We start from the raw sequence: 27187 nt of genomic DNA on the forward strand, positions 1-27187 counted from the left end.
AGTTTGTTATTTGCAGAACCCATAGGGTGCACACAAGCCAGCAGCTGTGGGAAAGCCTAAGATTTCTGTTCCTGAGATGAGTGACAACGTGTACTTTGGATCATCTTCAAACAGGCACTGCAATTTTAAAAACACTAACCCTGACCCCATCCCAACTGCAAATTCAACAACCCGTTTCTCCAAGTTGATTCTTAAGATGCCCCTCACTACTGCCAATAGCAACACTCTGGGGCACAATTCAATAAAAGTAAATTGGGGACCCAGAAATTCTGCACAGTATGCAAAAAAACAAAAACAAAAACAAACAAACAAACAAAACTCATTTGGTCTGGGGAAATGTTCAGGTAATTAGTTAACTGGATAATTCTATCAGCTCATCAGAATGTTGGTGCTTAGGAAGTAAACTTAGACAAAGCTAACCTTCACCTGATAAAGTAAATTTGGTTCTGCTTTACTCCCTTGATGAACGGGGGAATAAGCCTTTGAAGATGCACCCTCCTCTAATATTGTTCAATTTTTTGTTCCTTTTGGCCCTTAAACTTCTCCTCCAGTAGAAGAATAACATCCCTAAAAGTCTATCTTTGAGTGACATATTACCTGTCATCTTGTGCTAAAAACGTGTAGGTGTTTGAAATAACTTGCTACATAGAATTATCATTAAAACAATTAAATGCTGGCGATTTTATAATTAGTCTTCTTTCTGAGAAATTAGAAAACAAGACCCATTTTCTGATAGGGCCATTCCTTTGTTCAAGAAAGTGAAGTCTGTAGAAGAAACTCACGGCTAGCAAGTGGTAGGGTGAGGTCTGGAGTAAGCCGCTAATTTTGGTCTCTCCACACCTGCCACTATAAAAAGGGAATAACATGACAATTATACTATAGGAAAAAAAATCTGAGTAAATATAATAAAAAAGACTATTTGCACCAACAATAAAAGAAATGCCATTTCCCAGTGCCATGTAACAAAGTGCACATACTTCCTTATAGCACACATTAAACATTTGCCTAATGTTTAGATGGGGCAAGTGGACTAAATTTTGCTTTAACCATGACACTGGTCTCACCTCCTAGTAGATCTAGATCTACATGTCTATGTCTCAATTGTTTTTTGTTTGTTTGTTTTACTTCTGCTTTTATGGGCCCAGAAATGATGAGATGCGAGATGCACCAATGAAGGAAAGGAAAGCCAGGGGCCAAGCCCTTACACTTCTGCTACCAGATCTCAGAAAGCTTTCTCTTGGGCATTCAAAGGACTGACAAGATTATCCCTGAGTCCTCCAAGTGGAGCAGGGCTGTATTGACTCCATGGCCAGCTCTGATAGGATGACCCAAGAAGGCCTGTTGTGGCCCTCTGAGCAGGGAAGAGTTGGAGCTCGAACTCCTAAACATTTGCAGACAGGGTCTTCTCTCTTGCAGAGAAGACTCCTCTAACCCTATAGTCTGAGATTCTGGGTGGCTACAGCAATTGTAGCTTAACTGTTTAAACTACTCTGGCTCATTCAAACAGGCACAGGGACATTGCTAAGATAACTCCACTGCAGTGCTTCTAAATGTATGACAGGTAGTATAGCTGTGATAGCAAAAGAGTACATTGGGCCTGTGGAAGATATATCTGGCATTTACAATTTAGAAGAACAGGTGCGATTATTAGATTGTCATGCAATCAAGCACACATTGTCTAAAATGTAAAAGCAATTGTATCTGTAAACAGGAAATCTCCATTTCAATTATCACACTGACAATGGTGCCATTTCTTTAAGGGCCAAATATAATCTTGTTGCTCGTGTGAATTATGAAGGCAAAGAGAGAGAAGGACGCCTATTATAAATGCAGGAGATTTTACTTTTTTAAAACAAGTAATAATTATGACATCATTGATGCCTGGTTCAAAACCTCTTTAAGAAATTCAATATAACAACGATGTATTAAAAATTTATCAGCTATGTGATTGAGGTCAGCTGCTGTTGTAAGTGCTGCTGTGGTTATGTAGCAAAGTTTAATTGGTATAAGGATTATTCCCTGGGTGGAACATGGGAGGCAGGTAATATGTTTGGACCATTAAAAACAAAAAAACACTGAAGGAAGCCGGACAGATGAGTATATTGTGGTGGGAGAGGGGAAGTGTGACCTTAGATTTCTGTATCTTTTTTTGTTTCACTTTCTATAACATTTAGTGATTAAAAACTGCGGTTGGGCTGCCGGAACCACAGAACAGGAACTTCACTGGGGCAGGAATTAGAGGCTTGAAAAGCTTTTTTGTGTGGGTTCACTTACTGTTTTAATTCATTTGTATTATATTATTAGTCAGCTTTAAAGGTACAGTTGCTACTTCTACCTACTACTCTTTCTCATCTTCCTTTTGTACTCTTATTTGCCCAGTCACCTCTGCTCTCCCGTATGGGATGGGACCTTCAGCAAAGTGGAAAAAGCCTGGGTTTGCCATAGGCCTCAGCTTGCTCTGACACTGCAGCTAATTTGACTCACACCTTCAGGCAGGTTATTTCATGGTTCTAAGGCTTAGTTTCTGCCTCTTAAACTAGGGATGTTATTAACTGTCTCACAGGTTTGTGAAAATTAAATAGGATCGCATGTTAATGCCAAGCAGAGAAACTGGTGCGCAGCCGGGCTCCGCAGGGGTAGCCATCCTTATGAGGAGGTGTTTCATCATGGTGGCAGCGGTTTTCTATCATTTTCTCCTACATTTTCATGTTTTCTAAATTTTTATCTTCCCTCCCCCATGTCCTGCCTTAGAATATCATTAGCTAATCTTTATTAAGTGCTTACCATGGGGCAGGATACTGTAGTAAGGACTTTGTGTCGATTATCTAATTATTTCCCAGCAAGTAGGAAATAGCTATTATTTTAATCCCAGTTTATTAAAGGGACAGTGGAAGTTCAGGGAGGTTTAGCGAAGTGGCCCTTTACATAATTAGTTGCTCCATCAGGATGTGATTTCAAGTCTGTGAAGCCAAAGCCAGAGCTCTTAGTTGGCAATTACACCAATGCAACGTTCACAAACCGCCATTCCCGGAGTAACCTATAGACGGCCCAGTCTGCCCCACACCGGACGTAGATTTTATTTTCAACGCTCTTGCACCTAATTTCAAAACTGCTGATTCCTGGGAGTTGAATCCCTGACCTCCCTGAAGGCGGGGACCATCATACCCTGCGTATGTCCTCCTAACCCACCCTCCACCTTGCAGAGCATGGAATCGATGCTCAGTAGACGGGGCTCATTAATGGATGGGAAGAGAAAGCCACCAGGCAGCGCAACAGAGCAAACAAAGCGCAGTAAGATTACAGCGGGAAGAAATGAGGGAGGAGGAAGAAAAAGAATGCAAGGGAAAGGGGAAAAGGCAAATATTTACAGAGTACTTTAGCGCTAATAATCGCACGAAAGGGTTTTGAGGGGTCTCACTGAGTCCTCAGCACAGCCGGCGGGGCACGTGTGAAAGCCGTCTCTCTTTACAGACCAGGAACCAAGGCTCGGAGAAGAGTTCGGTGGATCTGGGTGACGGACTTCCCCGCACAATCGCGCCCACGTGGCACAGGTTTAATAGGTTCCCTGGCTCGTCACCTCGTCCCCGCTCAGGGATGTAAAAAGAGAGGGTGCTTTCTTCCCTTTGATCCTTTAGGGACCTAGGAGAGCAAAGTCAACTCTTCCGAACATCAGTGAAGACGGGTTATTAAGAAATCACAAGTTGCAAGCCACACTTGTCCTGTTTCGTTACTTGGGACTTGTTGGGCACACCTTCCTCTTCCTGTGAGCCAGCCCAGACGGAGGAGTTACGAGTAATCCTCTCTACGCCCAGCCGGTGCCCAGCGCGGAGCCGCGGCGCCCTATTGCAACACCCGGAGGAGCCACCCGCGCCAGGGTCGGAGGCGGCTCAAAGGTGACGCGCGGCCGCCTCCTCCCCTTGAAGGCGGGGCTCGCCAGGGGGGGCCGAGGAAGTGCGGCGGCCGCCCTCGATGCCCCCGCCCCCGCCGCGTCAGGGTTGCTCCCCCGACTAGCGAGCGGCGACGACGACGACGACTGCAGGTCCCGCGCAGGTGAGGGTCGCGCGCCCGCCCCGCTCTGCAGTCCCCGGGACGCGCGCGGCTTCGGACAGGTGAGGGTGGTGCCGGGTTCACCTGGCAGCGCGCGTGGGCTGGGCGGCAGGGTCGCCGCCTGCTCTCTCCTGGGGGTGGGCGTCTGCTCTCAACCGAAGTGGGGAGTTGGAAACCTTGAGGGTCCCCTGATGGGAATTCACTGGAGCTACTACCCCGGAACTGCTGGTTCAGAGATCAGAAAGGTGTCCTGAGGACTGAAGGCAAAAATCCGAGGCGTGGAGTGTTGGAAAGAGCAAAGGGGAGGGCATTCTGCCCCAGGATTTCTTTACATTTGAAAGGCTAAGCTTTCAGTCTCCCCGGCGAGCTGCAGATGTTAGTCACCTCCACCTCCTGGACTCCTGCCGCAGAGGTCAGTCCCTAACCTGGGTGGGCTTTGGTGTGTTCCCTTTGTGGAGACCCGGAGATTTGCGCTGACGTTTGCTCAGCTGCACGACAGCAGAAAGTCTTAGGATATAGACTGTCTACATAGTGTCTCGATCACATAAAAAAAAAAAAAAAAAAGAAAGATGGTGATGGTGGTGGTGAACTTGGGAGGCGATTGTTTCCGCAGTTGCTTCCCCACTACACTGTCCATTTGTTAAGCAAATAGTGTGTTGATGGCTTTAAAAATGATTGGGTTTCCTTAAAATGTTTTTTTTTTTTTTGGTCTGGTCTGAATGATCTGTGGGATGTCTGAGGGTTGCAGCGGCATCTAGATGCTTACCTAAGCACGCTCTGGAAGTTAAGTTGGTATGGACACTTAATGCGCCAGGTGTGAACCCTGGAACTTTAGAATATCTGCTTCACCGGACACAGAATTCAGTCACCATTTATTGAGAGATTTCTGTAGATTATGGTTTCTGTTAGCATTCATTTTTTTTTGCTTGAGTCAGCAGCATTTCAATTCAACATATATTCGTGGTAAGCCTGTTAAGGGCCAACTTCTGTGAGAGCCGGGCTAGTGTGCTGTTTGATAGCACAGGTGTTGATAGGAAGGGGAATTTGAGGGCACTCATTCCTCACAGATGTGTGTTTGGAAAGACCAACACGTTGCGTTTTGCCTCAGGGGCATCTCTTCTATCGCCGGAAATAAACATTTAAATGTAAGAAGAATGTAAACCTTTGAAGAGCCCCTGTCATTAGCCTGATCAGTCTTCCAAAGTGTCAGGAATTTTCAAAACCATCCTTAGACTTAAAGTTATTAAGAATCAGATATGTGCCGAGTACCATGCTTAGCACTATATCTTGTACATAAAATATATAAAGTAGATATTACTCCCCTGTGCATATGAGAAACTGAGGCAGGGAGGAATCCAGTAATTTGTACAAGGTAAGTGATGAGCCTAGAAATTGAATATGTATATTTCTGAGTGCAGAACTCATGATTTTTTTTTTTTGCATGCATTTTCCATACTGCCACGAGGATGGAGAGTAATAAATCAGGCAGATTTAACAGAAACAAGAATTCAAATTTTTATTCATAGAATCTATCTCCTGGGGATTAGGGGGTTAAAGTAGCCCTCAGGAATAAAATGAGTGCTGTTTTCATTGCACTTGTGTTGTTAAACTGTGACTTACCTGGGACATGTAGATGTACAGCTATTTCCAAAAGATACATTTTATTATGTGTCTTCCTTAACATTTTGAAAGGCCTAATAGTATATGCAAATGGAGCCAATTAGTAAAACTTGATATGTATTCCCATTGTGTTACACATTGAAGCAACAGATTTTCATATTATTTATGTGCCATAACACATTTCAGTTTGATTTCTTTCCTGTTACAAGGGGAACAGAAGCCTCTCTTGTCTCCTAGAAAGGACTTTCTGTAAAAATCTATATTCACACATGAATATATCCGATATTTATTTTAAAAAATTATGCCCATTTTTCCTTAAACCTATTTCTAGAAGTATAAAGTACTGCAGTGTGCTGATTTGGCAAAGAATACTGAAGTTCCTAATTTGACTTTGGAGCAAATGATCCATAACAACTCAGCTGACAATTTCTTCAAGTGCACGTAAACTGCCAAAGGGATTTTCGTATTAGAATTATTATACTGTATAGAATGAGAGTGAAAATAGTACTTTGAATTTAAAATAATATTTCCTGCCATGGAGAACACTTGCTTTCTCAAAACCTTCCATGTAATTGTCGGTAATTATACACAAAAATTGAAGGGCTTCATATTTAAATTACTTTGAGACGTTGCCAGTTAACTGTTGAGGAAAGGCTTTGCCTGTGTTGGGAGGATCAGGTAGAGTATTTTGTCTGGATCATGCTTGGCACAATTTTTTTTTCCTCTATCTTCATTTGGCAGTGAAATTGACAAGGCACTTTGAACTCCTCTTTAGGAGCATTTAAATCCTTCCTAGGAGGTGTTGTAATAGTGAGCCTGACTTGGTTAAGGTGTTCTTAAGGGGGGCCAGAGTGGAGGATAAAGGAGCTGAGTATGTAAAGGTGGGAAGTGGGAGTGCACCACTGAAAGGTAAACAATTTGGGGGTTCTCTTTAAATTAATGCAATTAGATATGAAAGTTAATATTTATTGAAAATTAGAAAGAGAGAACAATTTGCTGAAGATTTCTGCTTCCTTCTGCTGAGATCTGATTGGGCAATGTGCTAGAAATGCTTACATAAACATGCTTGCCCATTGCAGCCCAGCTTCCTTTCTCCCTGAGAACACGGAGCATCTCCCAGCAGCGTGTTGCATCCATGGTGCAAGGCCTGAAGCGTAAGCGCCGTTACCCTCAGAGTGAGTGGGACAGTTGTGTTTGGAGGCAAAGGACTCATGGTTCATTGAGCAGAGAAGAGACTGCTGGATGGGGTGGCAGGGACCTCGGCTCATCAGGCACTCTGGGCACCCATGTCTAGTGAGCGCTGCTCTTCCAGACCTTCTAGGTTGGTTGGTTCCTCAGGATGCCTGTGGCCATCAGCTCTCCCAGCTTTCTTTCCATCAGCCACCATTTATTGAGCATTTTATAATGTCCCAGGCCCTGAGTAAGGTGAGGTCCTCATCGTCAGGAGCTCCTAGTCTCATGGATCTGATTTCATCGATCAAGGTGTGTTGTTGTAGGTCCCTGCATGGAGATGCCATGGCAGCCCTGGAGGGTCCCCATGCTTGAGCTGAGTTTGGAGCTGTTGGTGGAGTTCCTAAGATGGAGTCCAGGAAGGGCATTCTAGGTAGGACATATTGAAGCAGGGGTTTATGGTTCTAGGTGGGTTTAAAGATTCTTTGATTTGTAATTAGTTAAAGAAATGAAGCTTTGTCTAAAGGCATGGAATGTTTTAAGTTAAGTTTGTTAATCTGAAACAAGCCACTGGACATAGACTCAAGTGATCTGTTAAATAAATTGAGGACCTGCAGGTGTGGCTTAAGCTTTGCCTTGCACAGCCTTGGGCCTGTTAATGAGTTACAAAGGATATTTCCAAGAAGGGAAGGGGGCGTGATGAGGCATGTCTGACCTCCCTTCTCAAGGGCAGCAACTTAGCTGTAGGGTATTTCTGGGGTCCCCTTGGCCAAGAGGAGGTCCATTCAGTCAACTGAGCAGGGGCATAAGATTTCCTTTTAGTTTACAATGCTAAAGCCTGAGAACCACTTTTCTTAGTAAATTTTCTAAAAGAGAACTGGTAGGACATGGACTACCTTGTGGAGATTGAGGGTGGGTAAGGAAATTAATAGAAATGCTACTATATTATTAGTGTAATATTATAATGATTTGTATTACTATCACTAATAGTTATGAGCACTCAGGTTATACCAGGCATTGTGATAAGAAATACTAAATCTTTTATTCATCAGTGCAGCCCCGAGCTGATGCAGGGCTATTATCACTTTGATTTTAATGTGAGAAAACAGAGGCAGAGAGAGACAGAGGGAGCTGTCCATAGTCACACAACCGAAAAATGGTTTAGCCAGCAATCAAGCACCAGCAGTCTGATTCCAGAACCTTCCCTTTCATCCCTCCTGGGAGAGTTTTCACTGGTGCCACTGTTGTGTGTTGGCATTGTGCAAGAGGTCTGGAAGGCAGACCTGAGATTGCTTGGAATGCAACTATTTAACAATCCTAGTCATTTGTTAACCACTTGGGGTTAAGGTTTTCCCTTACTGACAGATTCCCAGATTAGAAAAGAAAAATGTTACTCTCATTCACTGTTAGTGCAAACTTTTAAAATTTCATATGCGAATGGACATGATTGTATATAAATGCATAACATGGAAAAGCTCCTTCCTATAGCATTATTAGGGGCCCATATGGATTTCCCCAGTGGAAAGCCATGTGGGTGATTGTGGAGGATGGCCTTGTCTAGGAATGCTGGGATTCAGTCTGGGTATTACTACAGGGGCCTTTCCCCTAAAGGCCAACCTCTCCGCAGGCCATAGAGGACTTGAAAGTGATATTGTATTTTTTTCATTGTGTCTTGAAAGCTATACAAAAGAGCTGTGCCTTGTACTTTTTCCCCCCCTGAAAACAAATGCTGTCCATGATCATACACATTTTTCATGAAATAGCCCCATCATGTCAGACAGCATGAGTAAGAATATATAGGTGCAGATGCGGGTATATGTGTGAATGTGTAGAACAATCGTTTATCCTTGGGTGTGAACCTCAGGTCACTGTGTCCTTACTTCTCCTCCAGAGACAAATGTTTAGAAAGACATTAATTTGAGTTTCTGGTGGGCAGCAGAATCTAATTCTGGGAGTGCCCACTGTCTTATCCACGCCTTCATTCATTCGTCTGGTCACTGATTGCCACTCTCATGGTGCTAAGTGTTACATTAGGCACTGGAGAAGAGACAGTGGGGACCAAGACAGACGTGGTCCCTACAGACTAGTGGAGAAGCACTTACTGTGCGATGTTATGGGAGAACAGAGTAGATGCCCTCATTCTGGTAGTAAGTCAGTGGGAAAGGAGTTGAGACGTTATTGTAGTTCAGGAGTGAAGTTATTGAGCTTGGCTTTAAGCAGTAGGGAAGTGGAGGTGTGCAAGTAATTGAGAGATAAGTGGGAGATTACAAAGGTGACAGGTGGATGTGGGTGCTGAGAGAGCGCGTGAGGTGTTGGGCCTGAGGATCAGGTTTGCTTTGGGCTGGTGCCAATAATACATGTCACTACTGGAGGAAGAGAAGCCTGTGTTCAGAAAATTATGATTTCCATGGACATTGTGAGTTTGATATGTCTATATGAACCAAAGGTAGAAGTTTTGGGTGGACAATTCATTAGGATAAGGGGCTGAAATCCACAAAAGAGGTTGGTAATACAGATATTTGAAAGATCTGGTCTTTGGGTGTTACTTGAATAATAGACAAATTATTAAGATTGAATAATGTAGTGATATAACAACTGAATAATTCAGCTGATTGAACTCATACTGTAGAGGGTGGAGATGAATTCTCCTCTCTCTCTGGCCTCTGACATGTTTGAGAGCCAGGATCTGGCTGGTGGGTGACCGTCCCCACTGTGGAAAAACAAATAAGAACCAGACGAAGCAGTGAAGTGAACAAGGGAGTTGTCAAAAGCTGGTGTTCAGAGTTTGAGCCCATATAATTTTCACGAAATGTTCACTGTATATCCTCTTAATTTGTTATTTTCTGCTATGAAAAACACTCATCGTTTATTTATGTGTATCTTGTATGTCATAAATTAATCATATCATTTTGTATATCATACAGATTGGCCAGTGCTGTTTTGTAGCTCTTGCTGATACAGATGTTAGAGGATTAATATTTCTAAAGAATGTGTAGGTTTTCTTAGATGCCCCTAGTTAAATAGAAGGCTTGTTTAAAACGTGCTAAAAAGTAGCTAAAAGAAGCAAATATTTGTCTTTTTTATCCAAAAACTATTCCTTGAGCTATACATGCTATACATGCTATGGGCTGAAGTTGTAGTTGTGAATAAAACAAATAGATCCCTGTCCCCTCAGAGCTTATGGCTAGAGGGGAAGTCAGGAAACCTCGCTAGTGATTGTGATAAAGTGTGCTGTTTGTTAAGGGTGAGGGACAGCTTGCTCTGGGGTCAGGTGGTAAGGGCACCTTACTCCGAGCACCTTCCAGAGGCAGTGCTGCCTAAGCTTAGCAGGCAGGAGGAGCCGTGGAGGGAGACCCCTCTGGGAAGGGGCAGGGGCATCGGCGTGGAGGAAGGATGGGAAGTACAAAGATTGTTTAGAGAAATCGGTGGATGGATGCTTTTGAGGAACTGAAAGCCTAGGCTAGCCTGTTCCCACTTTGTTAATGAATAGTCAGCTTATGAACGAGAATATTCACGAGAGATCTGTGAACCAATCTGGAAAACTAAAAAGGAAGTATTGAACCTATCTATGTGACTACCATCGTGTTCTGAGAGGTGTTGGGAAGAATCTCTTCAAATCCAAGATGAGATGGAGGTAACAGTGCAAAAGAACAAAACCCTCCAAAACTAAAACAACAAAACAAACAAAGAAACAAAACAAAAAAGACACCCAAACCAAAACCAAACAATGATTGTATGATAATCTCTTTTGGGGAATGGCGCTTGGGGAATTTTCTAGCATTATGGAACATGTTGGGATTTAGTCTGAGAACTTAGGTAATATTAATATATCTGAAAAGGAGATTCTATTTCTTGAACCACAATAACCAACATTATTGCTATAACAGTCCTGTTTAATGTAAAAGACATATATGAATTAGCTTAGTTTCCTAGGATTATAGTGTGCAAGTGACCTTTGGGGTCAGCTGTTCAACCTTCACCTGTTTCCTCATGAATTAACTGGGGTCCAGGAGTGCTTCAGGCTTGCTTGGTACCCTCCCAGGGTCTGTTGGTGCCAGCGTCTGTTGGGTAGAGCGTGTCTGTAGTTCTGTCCCGCAGTGGTATGTCTCACTTGAACGTTTCTTGCCTGTTGCTGGAACAGGTCCTATGCTTAACTATTTCCATCTTCTTTAAGTCTTTCATTTCATAAGCAGCCTCCTCTCTCTTCTTTACATCCTCTTAGGTATTTTTGTCATTTACTTTCTTCTGATATAGTGTCGTGTTTTGAATTTTGTAGGAGTCTTTGGCAGAAGTTGCCTTCAGCATTTTAGGCCTGTCTAAACAGGTAGAATTTCTCTGACATTTCTTTCATTCCCTTAAGTCTTAAGTGAGCTGGCACAGAGACATGTAGCATTCACAAAGAATGAGAAAGAAAGTTCTCAGGAAGTTTTCTCTGTTGATATCTGACCCAGAAGACATGCAGGGCTGAGAAAGTATGTAATGAATTATCTTTAAACATAACAAACTATTTATGTGCCAAAAAAAAAAAAAGAAAGAAAAAGTTTGAACAGATAGGTGTGGCCCTGATCATTAAAATCAGATTGGTATATGGTTGCTTTAATATTAAATAACTACATCCTTTTCAACTTCCAGCCTTGTGTCGATGCTTTATCACCATGAACCCAAGATCTTGAATCATTAATGTTCAGTTGTCAACATGTACCTTTTCATTGAAAGTATTTTTTTCCCATTTAATGGAAGGGGTGTTTTTTTTTTTTTGCTTTTTCTACTTTACAGACTAAGCAGCTGTATTTCATTTAAAATGCCAGCCACTTGACATTGCTGAGCTTCTACTGGCTGGTAGCATTATCTTAGTCGCTATAATCCTCTTAGGAACCCTAGTTGGTAGAGTCATACCCATTTTATTGAAAGGAACGGAGACTCAGAGAAGCTGGTAACTTGCACAAGGTCACGCAGTTGGTTGGAAATCAAACTTATATCTTTTTTGCTTTTTTTCTCCTTACATTCCATGTCAAGCCAGGGCTATTTCAACCACCTTACTCTGTTTTACGTTGCAGCGAAATTGCTTAACCACAAGATTATCTCCAAGACCCATTCCATCTAAGATTCCAGAAATTCCTCTGCCTCCTGGGTTTGGAAGTGGCTGCTCTATGCATTCCTAGAGCTGAGAACCTTCACCACAGAGTATGCTTTCAGATCACATCGATGAAGCCCTAGAATCCTGCTAGACACAGTTGTGGAGGTAAACTTGGTGGTCTTGATAAGTATATGACTTTAGAGCAATTTCCTGCCAGATGTTTGTGAATTCATGAAGATGGAGACTCTGGAAAGGTCTCTCTCCTTCATCTGACCCCAGTGATGCTGTAAACACATGGCAATTATAGATTTGTGGAAGGAAGCAAGCAGTCTCATCTATTAATAAATACCATCCTTGATTCCTGAATGTGCATGTGTGAACAACCCCACTGTGTTTTTATATTGTTAAAGGATGTAAGCTCTTAAATAAATACAGATGTTGACATTTCAAAACCCAGATAAAATTTTTGTCCAATTGATTAGATCTAGGTGCTTTTTGGGTTTGTTTGTTTCTTTATTTAGTCGCATTAGGGCACATTTATCAAATGAGATCTTTTCAGGATCCACAGTATACAAATGTGGGTGATGTTCTGGTTACCCCAGGCTTGGAGAAGCTGAAGTTACTTCTCTGAAGACTCCAGTTATCCCAAGGAGAGCTTCTGAGAGACTTCCTAGGAACCTCCTTTAGTCTGACATAGACTCTGTGGCCTTTTAGGACATGATGGTAGATGCCAAGGCTGACGTGGGTGGCAGTGGGGAGCAGGAGGATGTGACTCCCAGCACCCTGTAATCTTCTGTCCCATGCACAGCCTCGTGTGCGTTCGAGATAAGCACTCACGGTGTTGTTTATGTTAATTCCAGTAGGAAGCCAGTCATTTTACCATGTGTCAAGAATGATAATTTGATATTTGTGTTTAACCTGTTTTCTAATATAAATTTTTCTGATCAATCCTGGATGTCTTGTTTGTGCAATTTTAGTAGTTTCTGTGGTTTGGAGTAACATTTTGAATCCAGTCAGTCAAGAAACCAGCCCCTTTCTAGCAGATGCCTTTTGCTAGTGGCTGTGGGTTGGAGCTGACTTACTTAGTACTTACAAAGCATTGGGATTATTGTTGCTTTTTAAATTATGTGATAAAGTATGATATGGAATAATGTAGAGAAAAATCTTTTCTACACACACACAAATATTTACAGTGTGTGCTGGTACATGAATATACATTTTGTCTTCTGGAAATGATCACTAGAAACTTAACTAATAGTCCCTTTACGGAGATGGTTTCATCTGAGTTGAGTCACTTTTCATTACATGCCTCTATGCACGGTTATGGTTTCTTAAGGCATGCCTTCTTAAAAATGTTTCCAGGTTTAATTGGATGGTAAGATAATAGGGCCTTTTTTGTTGTCTTTAAAATGTCATTTTAAGAAATGTTATCCTTGGATATGAGAATATTAAACAGACTTTGAATTTGTTTAACATTTTAAAGTTTTTAAAAAATCTTTGGCATTTATTATCAGATTTTATTAGCCACATGGCTTCTCTGCTTGAGATCAGGAGAACTGTGTATGGTAGTTGAAATGATTCAGAAGGAAATTCCAAGGGATCCAAGTGATTCTTTCTATTCAAGAAGTTTTCCTGGAGACCAGTCCTGATGAAGTAGGCCTGGGATGGGACAACTTAAGAAACTTCCCCCCCAGTAAGCCAGTTATGGGGGTGATACCACAGCTCCCTTAACGCACCACCACACCATTACTGGGAAGAGACTGGGTTTTGGATTCAGACAAATTCTAGTTCAAATCTAGCTCTGCCATATGTTATTAATAGCTGTAGGGCTTAGAATCTCTAAAACTTGATTATCTCATTTGTAAAATGGAAATGCATATACTTATTTCGGGATGCTGTGAATATCAGTGGTAACGCAGGCATAGTGCCTTGCATATAATAGGTACTTCATAAATTTCTATTATTCAGGGAAAAGAGGGAATCTGGCTACTTGGTATTATAATAAGTAAGCCTGCAGAGGTTTGGGTCAGTAGGTGCTCACGATGTTATGGCAGCTGTTCCAAAAAATCAGACACTTGTGCATTGCTGATGTTTTGTTCTAAATTGCCTTCAAATCAGAATAAGAAAGCAAGCATGGGTAGAACCTGGTACTAAATTACAGCATTAAAAGAAAAAATCAGGCCTGGTGCAATGGCTCATGCCTGTATCCTAGCACTCTGGGAGGCTGAGGCAGGAGGATTGCTTGAGGTCAGGAGTTCCAGACCAGCCTGAGTAAGAGTGAAATCTGCTAAAAATAGAAAAAATTAGCCAGGTGTGGTGGCACATGCCTGTAGTCCCAGCTACTGGGGAGGCTGAGGCAGGAAGATCACTTGAGCCCAGGAATTTGAAGTCTCAGTGAGCTAGGCTGATGCTGCAGCACTCTAGTCTGGGCAACAGAATGAGACTCTGTCTCAAAATAAATAAATAAATAATAAATAAATAAATAAATGAATAAAGAGAACAAAAACAGAGGCCCATTTATAAGGCAATAAAATTTTAAAAATTTAGTCCATTTACCCCAGCCTGAGCCTGTTATTTTTAGAGATGAGATAGTGGACACTCCCCCTCCTTTTTTTAACTTTAGATTCCTACTTTCATTTTTAAGGTATTTTTCCCTTTTGCATTTTTAACTAAGTCTCGAGGTCAGAAAGCCAATATTGGACCCACACACATCCTATTGGCAGTGCTGAATTTAGCAGTTTCTTGGTGATTACAGTATAATTTGATAAAAGCTGGGCCACTCTTGGGGGAACACTGACAATGTTTCCTAAATATACATATTGACGAAAGAGTACCTTTGAAGGCTGGCTTTGGAAGGTGAAACCCAATCAATGGCTCCACTGGACCATATGCCTACATATCTGATTGCCAAAAAAACAAAACAAACAAAAAAAAGGATTGATTAGCTGTGATTTCATATTTAAATGGGCAATAGAGAAAGTAGAAATGATTGCTAGTTTCAAAAAGTTCTCCTTGGAGAGTCAGGATTCATCTTCATGATTAGTGGTAACCTCTTGGGAGCAGAGCGGATTTTAAAGGCAGGTGAGGCCTCCTTTGATGGGAGGTGTTGATGGTAGGATATGACCCGAGTCTGGAAGAATGCGAGGAATTGGCTGTCAAAGGCATGGAGAGGTCTTTACCTCTGCAAGAGGTCAAGATGAACCTCCAGAGAGGTTCATCCCTGTTCCTGCCACGTGGCGTAGCTTCCTGGAGCTTTGCTGAAGGATCCTTTGCAATGTTGCACACATTAAGAATGGACACTAAAGTAGTCACTTTAGTCATAAAGGAGATGAGGTGGCAGAGACTGAGGGGAAGGTGGCATAAAGATCGAGGTTGTGGAGCTAGGCGGTGGGCCTGGACCTTGGCTCTGCTGCGCATTAACAGCACAACACTGGGCCAGTTGCTCAAGCTTTCTGTGCCCCAGTCTTTTCATACGTGAAATGAAGCTTCTAATGGTGCCTACTTTTTAGTGTCATAAGCATTACAGGCCAGGTCCCTACAGCGCTTAGGACCTGATGCCTGAGAAATCACCTGCTTGGAGTAAGGGTAGGTGCAGTAGCTGAGACACTTTTTGTTGTGTAATATTCATGCTGAGGAGACTCACTTTAATGAACTGTAATGTGCCCTGTTTGCCTAGTTTAATAAAACCTAATAATCACTTCCTATTTAGAAACTCCTTTGCAGTATTTCAGCTCAGTGGGAGGATTGCTTTGGATGTTTCTCACCACTCCATGCCTTTTCCTGTCTGATGCTCTATGAAATGGGTGGCAGAATCCACAGCACAAGAGATGATAGAAAACCAGGAAAGTTCATCTGGAAATTATCAATGGAAGCTGTTACATGATAGTGTCCACTTCATCGAGCTGACACAGGCATTGATGGAATCAGAATGGTGGGGGAAAAAGTCGATGTAACCTTTTTAAAAGATAGATGGTTTTAATATTGCTAATAGTGCTCTTCACCTTTTCATTTGAGAGATGCTGCTATAATGGGATGCCTTGGAAATACTAACGTGTGCTGGCTGCAGTCTTTAGCGATGAGGCCCTTTGGGTATTTTGAGACAAAAAGTCCCATGATCTGGGCAAATAACACTTTAATTTATCACTGACAGGTTTAGAAATATATTCATTAGATAAATCATGCTTCACATGAGTATAGAAAATACTTATTCATATTTTAGAAGCCTTTATTGACTTACAGGCAAGAAAGGGCTTGCAGGCCGGTGTGAGGGCCTGCACGAGTGTACATGATGCATTTAATTCATTTGCAGCAAATATTCCTCACTTGATCCAGACATTTGGGTCTATTCGGAAGGGGTCATATGCACATCAGTCAGTTTCTTATGAACTCTGCTGGGATGCCTCAGCTGCTGCCTTTCTTGGTCCTGGTATGCTGGGGATACCAGCCATCTCCAAGATCCTCAGGATTGAGAAAACCCTTGGCTTATTGAAATTCATATGTTAATGTAAAGAGGAGAAAGGGTGCTGGGCTTGTAGACTTTGGCCTTCCTGCCCAGTTCTAGGAGTTCTTGGTTGATAGTTTCTGAGCTCATTTATTTTGGCTTCACCCTGCTGCGGAGTTCAAGGGCTTTGTTGACTGATTTTGTAAAGGTGCTAAGAGAAGTGGAGCATTTCATTAGGAAATGACTAGGAAAAACTAGATGGAATGTACAGGCAGATAAAACGTGCTCCATCCTCATCATGGTTACTTCATACTCTGATTACTCGTGGGCCTCTACTGAGGCTGTGTCAGGGATGATGATCATTCCTGATTTAATGTCCTGCAGCCTCTGCGTGAAGCTACCCACATGTCTTATCATAGAGCAATAAGTACATATTATACAGCACGTGTTCTCAGAAGGCTTAATAGTTGTGAGGCTCCTTAGGGTGATGGGATACTCCGTCTCTAGGCAGGCTTGGATTGCTGCTATTCAGTCATGACAGTGACAGAAGGGATGGCCTTCTGAATTCTTTTATTCGTTCATTCATTCCATTAAATGGCTTAACGGCTACCTGTCAGGTATTGACGTGGACTAGGCAAATGCAGTTCTTTTCCCTTAAGGTATTTCCGTTATAGAGAGGTTGGATGGGGGTGGGTTGGGAGACTAAGTAAATAAACTGATAAGATAATTTTGGATTCTCAGGGCCATGGTGAACAAGATTAGGGTGCGCAAGTGCTGCTTCTGCTATAAGGTCAGGATTAGGGTTAGGGTTGAGCTAGGGCTTGCTAAGGAGGTGATGCTTGATGTAGGACCTGAAAGAGCCAGGTGTTTGCGTGTGGGAAGAGCGTATTATAGAGCTAACAGTGCTGAACCAAGAGAAAAAATCCCTAGACCTTCACCCTAATGTTTGATGCACCCATTTTCTCCTTGTTTTGGGGCTGCAGCTTTTTGCTTCACACAAGCATCACCCTTAGACTGGGGACGACTGGACATTGTGAAAATGATGGGCTTTTCTCAGGCAAGGTCTTTACTATGGATTAGTAGAGCCTTCCTGTCTGCACACAAGCCAAGTTTGCTGAACTTTGCGCCTGATGAGAGCTCCTTCTGTGTTTACTTTCCAATGACACTGGCCGGTTAGGTAAGCCTGGAGCTGTGGCTAGGCTTGCTTTAACATTCCTTTCATCCCGAAAACATGTCATTTCACTTGCTGCTTTCAGCTCTCTGTAAATGCCACACTGTCCTGTCAGTCTCAGACTGTCAAGATTCTGCTCACTTCTGTCGAGACTCTTGCTGGAAATTCGAGCTTCTTCTACTTTCAGTCTGAACCTTTTTAACTATGGATTTTTTTAAAAATGCCTTTTCCTATTATTTGTTAAATTTAAATTGTTTCGTGTATTTATGGAAAGTGAATCAAAGCAGATGGTGGGGCTTTGTGAAGCTGTTTAAGTGTCTGAATCGGGAACCCTTCATGCTCCGTCAGTGGAAACTTACCCAGTGGTGTAAACCCTGCCACCTGGCTTGGGCAGGTTCTCTGAATTTCTTGTTGATCGTCTCTGAGTACAGAACAGATTACTCTGGCGCTTTGAGGATAGGAAGGGATGGTAATAAAGAATTATTGCCTTATAGGAAAGCAGAAATTCACCAAGTTAAATATTAAAGTCAAACTTAGATGCCATTTAGGTACTTGTGCTGCACAGATAGATCCGTATCCTGCCTGTTCCCTCCCTCTGGAAACTCCTGTACAGACATAGCAAACATGATAACCTTTATGGCAAATGAGTAAGAATGATAACAAACTAGTAATAAAGCAGCTTAAACAGAAGTCTGTCTTGATACCCTGCCACATTCCTGTACTGTGTGAAGTGGCTGCATTCATTTTTCAAAGTGTTGTGAAATATTAAATTCTAAAACTCTGTGTCTGGACTTTTCTATATTGGCTGCTGGACAACAAGTTAATAGCTATGACTTTTTTTTTTTTGAGTTACCAAGGCCTTTTGAATTGATTGTTCTAGAGAAAGTTGTAGGATGTTCCTGGTCCTTCCCCGGCATCTGTGCCTCTGATATTTGTGCCGAGATAGAGATGGTAAATGACTGGCCTAGAGTCACTGCTCCACTATCCAGAGGCAGGGGAGATATTCAAGTTGATAATACCACGTTTCCTACTGAGACTGACAATCTTTTGTAATAGTAACTCTTCAGGCAGCTGTCGTGAATTGTTTTGCGTTGGCTGTCAGAAATCTAGTCGTCATCCAAGATTGTTTTTGATTGAACTTTTCCTTTTTGTTGGGGGAAAGTACATACACACACATACACAACATATCACTGCAAACATTATTCTTATTTTTACATGCTTTTATTAAACAAACAACATTGTCAATAGTAAAAGGAATAAAAATAAAAATAGCAAATATTCTCTGCCATGAAAAAAATCAGCCATCGATGGTTTTTCCACATTTCTTTCCAGACTAGTCCATACTTAGACATCATTTTATAGAGCTGTAAATATAGTGAAGGTATAATTTTCTAGTTTATGTGTTTTTCACTTAAAATTTTGTCATAAATCATTTTCCAGGTGGCTACACATCAGAGAATTAATTTTTAATGGCTGAATTAATGAAGATTACTGGTTCATATTTGTGTTCATGTGTGTGTATCTCTGAAAATACGTCAGTTAATATGCATTCTCTGCGAAATTTCCTAGGCTTGTAGTTCTAGTTTCCAGGAACTCAGTCGTCACCTTGTGCAAACTGTGCAAGACACTCCTTTCTTCACCTGTGCTCATGGAGTAATTTAAAATTTCATGTGGTGAGCATGTATTAGGAATTAGTATTGAAGCCTGTGAACCAGGTATTTTTGTGTGGATTTTCTTTAATGTACTTAAATCCAAAAACACATTAAGGCAAAGCACCTGGCTCCTCAAAGAACTAACACCATGGCATTACCTAGAAAACAAAATTCAGCTAAGTGAATTTTTAACTTGCTAGGGAGACTTTAAGTTGTCTATTTTTCCTTTTATTATCTCAGCAAGGGTCTCTATCTCTGTTAAATGAAATGATACGAGCTCTGCAAGGTGAAATCCCTCACAAAACAATTGTAACATTAAGGGAAATGTGGCCTGCAATAATACATTTTGATTTTAATGCGTATTTATGGAGTTCGGTATGATGGAACTAGCACAATTGACAGCAGAGCCTGACAATCTCAGCACAAAATTTATCTGCTCTGGGAAAAAAGGTGTCTTCCATTGTGTTATGAAATGTGAATTGGTGTTGAGTATTAATAGAGTGAGAGGTATCAGAAAATGTCCCTGTAGTCAAGTTTAAGCAAATATCCAAATGAGAAGCAATGCCTGATATTTATACACTAACCTGAGAAGCATGGCTATGGAAGGTGATTATGTAATAGTGGTCCTTGGATTCCTTTTGTTTGATTGACAGTATATAATACGTGGTAATTTCACATCAACATTGGGGGTAAGAATGTCTCTTGAAAAATCAGAGTGTTAGGTAAGGTCAGACTGCATTTCTGCAAGAAATCCCATAGCCACAGTAAAGATAGCACCTATGGTCACCTGAGGTTTTGACATATGTCTTATTATTTTACCAAATTCATCTTCTTAAAAGGCATTACTTTATAGATCTATACATTCATTTGCAGTTGGCTTAAGAACCAATTTTATAATTTATTTTTAAATTGTAAAATACATATACATTTTATCATTTTTAAGTGTGCAGTCTAGTAGCATTGAGTTATATTCACATTGTTGTGCAACTATCACCACCATCCATCGCCAGAACTCTTTTCATCTTGTAAAACTGAAACTCTGCATCCATTAAACAACTTCTCGTTGTTCCCTCCCCTCAGCTCCTGGCAACCACCATTCTGCACTTGGTTTCTATACATTTGACTAGTCTAGGTACCTCCTATAAATGGAATCCTACAGTATTTGTCCATTTGTGACTGACGTATGTTACTCAGCATAATGTCCTTAAGGTTCATCCATGTTGTAGCAGTTGTCAGAATTTCCTTCCTTTTTAAGGATGAATAATGTTACATTGTATGTATATATTATATTTTGCTTATTCATGCATTTGTGGACACTTGGGTTGCTTCTTCCTTTTTCCTATTGCAAAAAATGCTGGACATGGGTGTACAAATATTTCTTTAAGTTCCTGCTTTCATTTTCTGGGATATTTACCCAGAAGTAGAATTGCTGGATCATATGATAATATTATGTTTAATTTTTTGAGGAGCTGCTGTCCTGTTTTTTCATAGCAGCTACACCATTTTACATTTCTACCAACAGTGCACAAAGCTTCCAATTTCTCTAGATTTTTGCCAACACTTGTCATTTTCTGTTTTTTTCGATAGTAGCCATCCTAATGAGTTTTAAGTTGGTATCTCATAGTTTTGATTTGCATTTCTCTAAGCATTAGTGATTTTGAGTGCAACTCTTTTTTTTTTAAAGTTTACTACAGGTGCAAGATATGACCTCTTGAATTATCACTGAAAGAAAATTACCTGGAGAGTCAAAAGATCTAGGTTCTAATCATGTCTCCATCTCTGATTTGATCTTCATTTCTGTTTAACAGACATTAATTGGTCCTCTGCTAAGTGCTGGTTGCTGTACCAGGTGCCACAGAGGAGAAAAATCAGCCACAAGTTTTTCATTCATGCCTATAGTTTGAGTAAAAAAGCCTCAATACTAGCCTTAAATATTTTCTAATTCCAAAGTATTCAACCTGTCACTTAAAGTTGTTAAGTATAACCCAGATTCTCTTCAGACCTAGGTAGTATTATTTGCCATCAAAAGTAGAAATGAAAACTATAATGTAGAGGGAAAAAGACAATTGTGAGATTTTGGGGGGATCTGGACTAAAATCTGAATCTTAGATATTTACTTCTTCCACTTAGATGAATTTTTATGTCCTTATAAGTTTGATTTTTTTATTGAAGATTAACCTATGTCAATCAAATGATTCTCTTTATGGTGTCTTCTCTGGCATGAGATTACGGAGTATCCTTCTCCTTTTCAAGCAGAGCTTCTTGAAAGCGTGTCTCTTATCATATCTAATTTTCCTGCCTTCCCAGATTGCCGCATTCTGGCTTCTGTGTCCCGAGGACACTACTGCCCTCCCAATAGCCCCAAATGGTGGCTGCACCTCCGCCTGCCTCTGCTGACCCCTCTGCAGTATTTGCAGTGTCCGCTCACTCCTCCAAACTCCGCTTGGCCTCTGATCCTGTTCTTTTCCTCCCTGGCCCTCCTGTGCCTCCCTGGCCAGTGTCCCTCTGTTTTCATCATGAATTCTCCTTTGTCTGTGCTGCTGCTAAGAGTTAGTGAGCCCACGGTTCAGAGCCTCATCTTGGGTTCTTTTTACTTTATGCACTTGTTTGAGATGGAATGAGAGTTCCTGTCTTCCACATTTCTATCCCGGACCTTGTTCCTGAATTCCAACCCTGAATATCCAGTTCGACTATAGTCTATCTGAACCTTGATGACTTATCAGTCCTTCCAATGGAACACATTCAACAACACATTCCCCTCACCTTCGGTAAATGGCTCTTGCTCTTTTTTCTCGGTGTCTCTTGGTGGTTCTGCCATATTCTCGGCTGCCCATCTAGAAACCTTAGACACCTGCTGTTGCTGCACCTTTTCCTCCCCAACACGTACAATCAATGAATTACATAATTCAGCTTCTCAATCAGTCCCCTCACTGTCGTTCTAATTATAATTTCCGTGGTCTAGGCCTGTATGTTGGATTGATGAATCTCCTATCTGCTGAGCTAGTATCCCACTCTTAACACTGTCACGTGTCACACCACACCATTGAGACTGCTGTCTTGTCTGTCTTTCCTACTGGACCCTGACTGCCTCTGGAGACGGAACGGTGCGCATTTTATTCCTTGAGGTATCGCCTAGGGGGAAAATGTGACACCTTTACTGCTGGTTGGTATTTTTTTTTTAACTACAAAATATAAGTAGTACGATAGTTCCATGTCTTTGCAAGTCACAGACCTGATTCTATTGTAGTATTCATACAATTGTAACCATTAAACGCCAAAGACTGAAAAAAAAAAATCTGGATGTTTTCGTAGCTCAATGGTGGGTTGAAACCAACATCTGCTTTTTACGTGGCCCTTTATGCTCCAGGGCACACTGTTTACTTTCGCCTTCAGTGACTCCAATTTCAAACTGTCTATATCCAGCTTGCACATGCGTGTACAAAGAAGATGGGACCGCGTTGGCTGACGTGTTAGAAAGCTGTGAATACCTCGACGATCTTCAGTTGGTGACCGCAAATGTTTTCTTCAGAGCATTTGGACGTTCTTGTTACTTTATAATTGCTTCTGTTTCTTATTGCTCTTTATTTCATAGAGTATTTAAATCCTATAACTTTTTAATCAGCCTTTGTAATTTTCTGTACCATTCCCAATACTTATAATTACTGATGTACCAATAATTATAATGTTGACTGCAGTGTTGCTTCAGGTTTTTTAATTCTTATTTTACAATCACGACTGATTTGCCCAGATGAGAGATTTGATGATTCCCAGTTAGGCTGGGTTGGCAGTGTAGCCAAAGGTATATATATGCACAGATGTTGTGGTCGGAGGGAACCTGGTTCATGTCCTAGCACTGCCACTTACCAGCTGACAAGGCACTTAGTATTTCTAATTCTTGATTTCTGTTCCTGTATAATCAGAATATTTTTGCTCAGCTCTGTTATATTTATGAGGATTTAAAAGCTCCCAGACAAAAAGTATTCAATACAGTGCTTGCACATGGTCACCACAAAATAGTCACTATCATTCTGGAATTAATTATTCCAAAATTTCATTTGGAAATTTCAAAAATGTGGCCAATGTTTATTTTCTGGAAATAGTTATTTCATATGTTCATGAAATTGAGATCAACACAACTCAGCTATGCAAAGGTTAAGAAAGCACAGATCTCCTATTCTGAGAAATACTGGGTTGTAGACATGCTTGCTGAATGAATGGATGGATTTAAACTGTTTACTTATCCTTATGAAGGTAAGCATTAATTTGTCATTGATTACAACCTTAAAGCATAGCTGATTCTTTATTTAGAAACTAGTGATTTTACAAGAGAGGATTTTCAAACTGTCCTTTTGCTTATGATTTAAACAATGTCATTGTATTATTTCTCTAAAGCTTGAAGTTTTCGGATGTGTTTCATTTGGCATTTTTATAAAAGGCATGTTCTGCTTGGGAAAGGTCAACCACTGTGGCACAGGGCTTGGCAAAGCTGGGGTTTGTGGAGATGCAGTGTTTTAATAGTCTCCTATTGGATCTATTCTTCCTCTTTTTTCTAAAAACAAAATTCAGTAGATGATATCAATTAATAATTTTAAAAAATAGTCCTTAACATTTTAATCTTGTAACTACACACTAATTCTCTTTGTGAGATGATCAGTGTAATCAGGGCAGGAATGATTTCAAATATATCTTTAGGGAAGACTGTTACATTTCAGATTTGGGCAGCCAGATACTTTCAAAATGTATTAATAATTCAGAAAGAAGATTGGAAGATCTCTTTAGATTTGATACTGTTTCTAGTGTCAAATCTAGAGAGAAGATTTTCTTCTGTACAACTGAGATCTTTGGTATTAGCTACCTTTTAGATCCAGATGGCTAGATAATTTTTTAAGCAGCTTTATTTTTGTCATAGCACTTGTCACTATCTTACTTGATTATTTTAATAATTAATTTTATTTGTACCTGTCTTCCCTGAGCACTGATAAAACTCATTTAGATAAAGATCTCCAAGAACATGCCTGTAGTTCAAGGAAGGGAGGTTGCACCCCCTGAGGAATTCTGGTGTGTTTGGCAAGAGGGAGCAGAGGAGGGCTTTGGGTTTATGCCGGGTGGTTTTAAGGATGGACCAAGGGAAGCCAGGATCAGCTCCGTACTGGGCGCTGTCCTGAAGCTGGGGCCATCTGGGTATCTCAGTGATCTTTGTTCAGGAGGTAGAAGGAATGAAGTAGAGCTAAGGAAGTTGGTACAAATGAAATAATCACTCAAAAGTGGGGATTATTACATCGTTTGGCAACTATGGAATGATCTTGGGGAAAATGCTTTCTGTTGACCTTGAAATTGGACTTATTTCTTTACACTAATGCAGCACAGTATGATGTTTAGCAGGGAAGACTTTTCTCTGATGTCCCATGAAAACACTTATCGTTTTCTTATGGCCACATTTTAATGTCCAGAACAGTTATCTTGACATATACAGGTTGAGCATTCCTAATCTGAAGATCTGAAATCCAAAATGCTCTGAAATTCAAATGTTTTTCAACGCCAATATGATGCCACATGTGAAAAATTCTATACCTGACCTCATGTGACATCGTCATCAGAACACAGTCAAAACTTTTGTTTCAGACACAAAATTATTAAAAATGTTATATAAAATTACCTTCACAATGTAAGTTATATGTGAAATATAAATGAATTTTGTGTTTAGACTTGGGTCCCTTCCACAAATTATCTCATTATGGATATGCAAATATTCAAAAATTTGAAAAAAATCTGAAATCTGAAATACTTCTGGTCCCATGCATTTCAGATAAAGGATGCTCAACCTGTAGCAGGAATAAAATACCCCCCCCCCGACACACACATCTGTTGAATGAATAACAACATTGATAAGATCAATTGATGATATCCTTAACTTTGTACTTAAACTGTCCCCTAAAAAATATGAGCCTCCTTTCAGACAGAAATGAAAGTCCCAATGAACATTTACAAAGATTTGCATGACATTGTTTGCATCGAGAGGCTATTATAATGTCACTCGTGAATATCGGGAAGGCGACCAGTCTCAGGGTCTGATGCCTTTTCTGTGAGTGTGAGTCTCAGAGAAGTAAAGGGCCTTTCTGAAAGGAAGCACAACTTTACCACGTTGTTTCCTGAGTGGGCGCAGCGAGCAGTGGATAACGTGAGATGTGGCATAGGGCTTCGTATTTCCAGCAGTGCTGAAATCTGAATAACCAGAAAGCTAAAACTGAAGAAACAAATTACCAATCAAAGAAGCTTCTGTAGTTCTCTTTTAGCTGGTCTCCCTGCTCCCACTGACTCTTGCAGCCTGTGGGATCCTTTGAAAATACATGACAAGTCAGTTCTGTCCTCTGACCAACCTCTACCTCCCCTCCCCTGCCATGACTTCTCAGCTCACTTAAAATTCCAAGTCTCTCCCAGCTCTGTACCTTCCCTGGTGTCATCTGGTCCTACCCCAGATAGATCAGGCAGGTCTGGCCATATGGGACTCTTTGTTATTTGAAGCAGGGAAGATGATCAGGCTTTGGGGCTTTGCGTGGATTCATCTGTCTTTCTGGAATCTTCTTCCCCAAATAGCCAGTGTTTCTCTTTCTTGTCACTTGGGGTCTCTGCTCACATGTTATCATGTCCTCTGTGGAATTACTTCCTCTCCCCTTCTAGACATATATATCCTCACTGGAACACAAGCTTCCAGAGGGCAGGAGCCTTGTCTGATTTGTCCACTGAATGATTGAATGTTTAAGAAGTCAAGTCAGGCTTGAAAAGCCGATCCTGGGCATCCAAAGGAGGAGCTTTCAGAGTAGATACTAGATCAGACAAAATTCAGTCTTATGGGCTATACATTTTGCATCTAGTAACGGTGGCGTATGTTTACTACAATCGCCTGGTAGCATTGCAAAGAAAAGTTGTGTTTTTGGAAACTTCACAACTTAAAGAATATTTGTTGTCATTTCTGCATGTTGAACTTTCATTGTACTTAAAATCTCATGAAGGCGCCTAATCCGTGTGTTTTATTCATGACGTCACAGCTAAATGAAGGCTACAGTTAACCAGATTTCTCTAACCCCCCATTATGATGTACATATTTATTTTAATGTTGTGAGTTTGAATTTCTGCTCTAATTATGAGTGATGCCTCTCTCAAAGGAGATGCAAATCTTCTTTTTTTCCCCTACCTCTGCCTCATCACCTGGGTCCACAAAAAGGCATCTGGATCTACTTTTGAAAATGCAAATTATATGAATAGGCCAGAAGAAGGAAAGGGAAGCAGTGTACAACATAGTTTGTAAATGTTGAGTAAACTGGAGACAAATGAGATCATTTATTGAAATTAATGTTTAATGAATTTTCCCAAGAGAAACACCTTTTAGTAGAGGTGACAATGGTATTTACTGAAAACCCTATTTAAATTGCAATTGCAATAAAAAAAAATTGCAGTTGCTTTTTGTTTTTTTTTTTAATGTGCATCTTGCCTGTTTAAGCTTGTCTGGTTTGCATTATGTTCATTACCGGATCCATCTTTCTGAAAAATGAGACATGGTTTGGAAAATAGTCATTGCCTAAAGGGAAAAAATAGATTCTTTGCTTGGTATTTTAGTTTTTTTTTTGTCAGGGGGTGGAGCTGTGTTTTATTTTTAAGGAGACTAAAAGGTTTAATTGTTCAGGTGCTCCGGAAATCCATTTGAATGGAAGTTTCACTATTTTCTTCCCACACCCCATGGTTCTTCTGGAGCCTCCCTGGTGCAGGCTCAGTCCACCCTGGGGGACCCCCTCACGCCACCCATCCTAGTGCAGGTCATGGCTTTGCAAGACCTGAATAAAAATGTACCATTAAAAGGTGCCCAAACTGTGCATATGGTGGCTGGGGAGAGAATAATTTGCTAAGGGTCCTGAGTGAAGCTCATTGAACTCTAAATTCTTCCTTAGAGAGGACAAGTTAAAGTGCACCGGACGGTACCTGGTGCAGGGTGGCGGGCAGGAAGTAGAAATTGA

The 27187-nt window shown here is 41.0% G+C and overlaps 1 protein-coding gene across 1 annotated transcript in view; it reads left to right on the plus strand.

Annotated features, from left to right (window-relative positions):
• Positions 1-3998: 3998 nt before the first annotated feature.
• Positions 3999-27187, plus strand: part of MCTP2 (multiple C2 and transmembrane domain containing 2) — a 227231-nt gene continuing 204042 nt past the window's right edge. The window contains exon 1 of the mRNA XM_069465770.1: positions 3999-4109. The gene's annotated coding sequence lies outside the window, so the exon portion shown is untranslated. The remainder of the gene's footprint in view (positions 4110-27187) is intronic.

This window comes from Eulemur rufifrons, chromosome 3 (assembly GCF_041146395.1).
Source record: "Eulemur rufifrons isolate Redbay chromosome 3, OSU_ERuf_1, whole genome shotgun sequence".
NCBI classification, from domain to species: domain Eukaryota; kingdom Metazoa; phylum Chordata; class Mammalia; order Primates; family Lemuridae; genus Eulemur; species Eulemur rufifrons.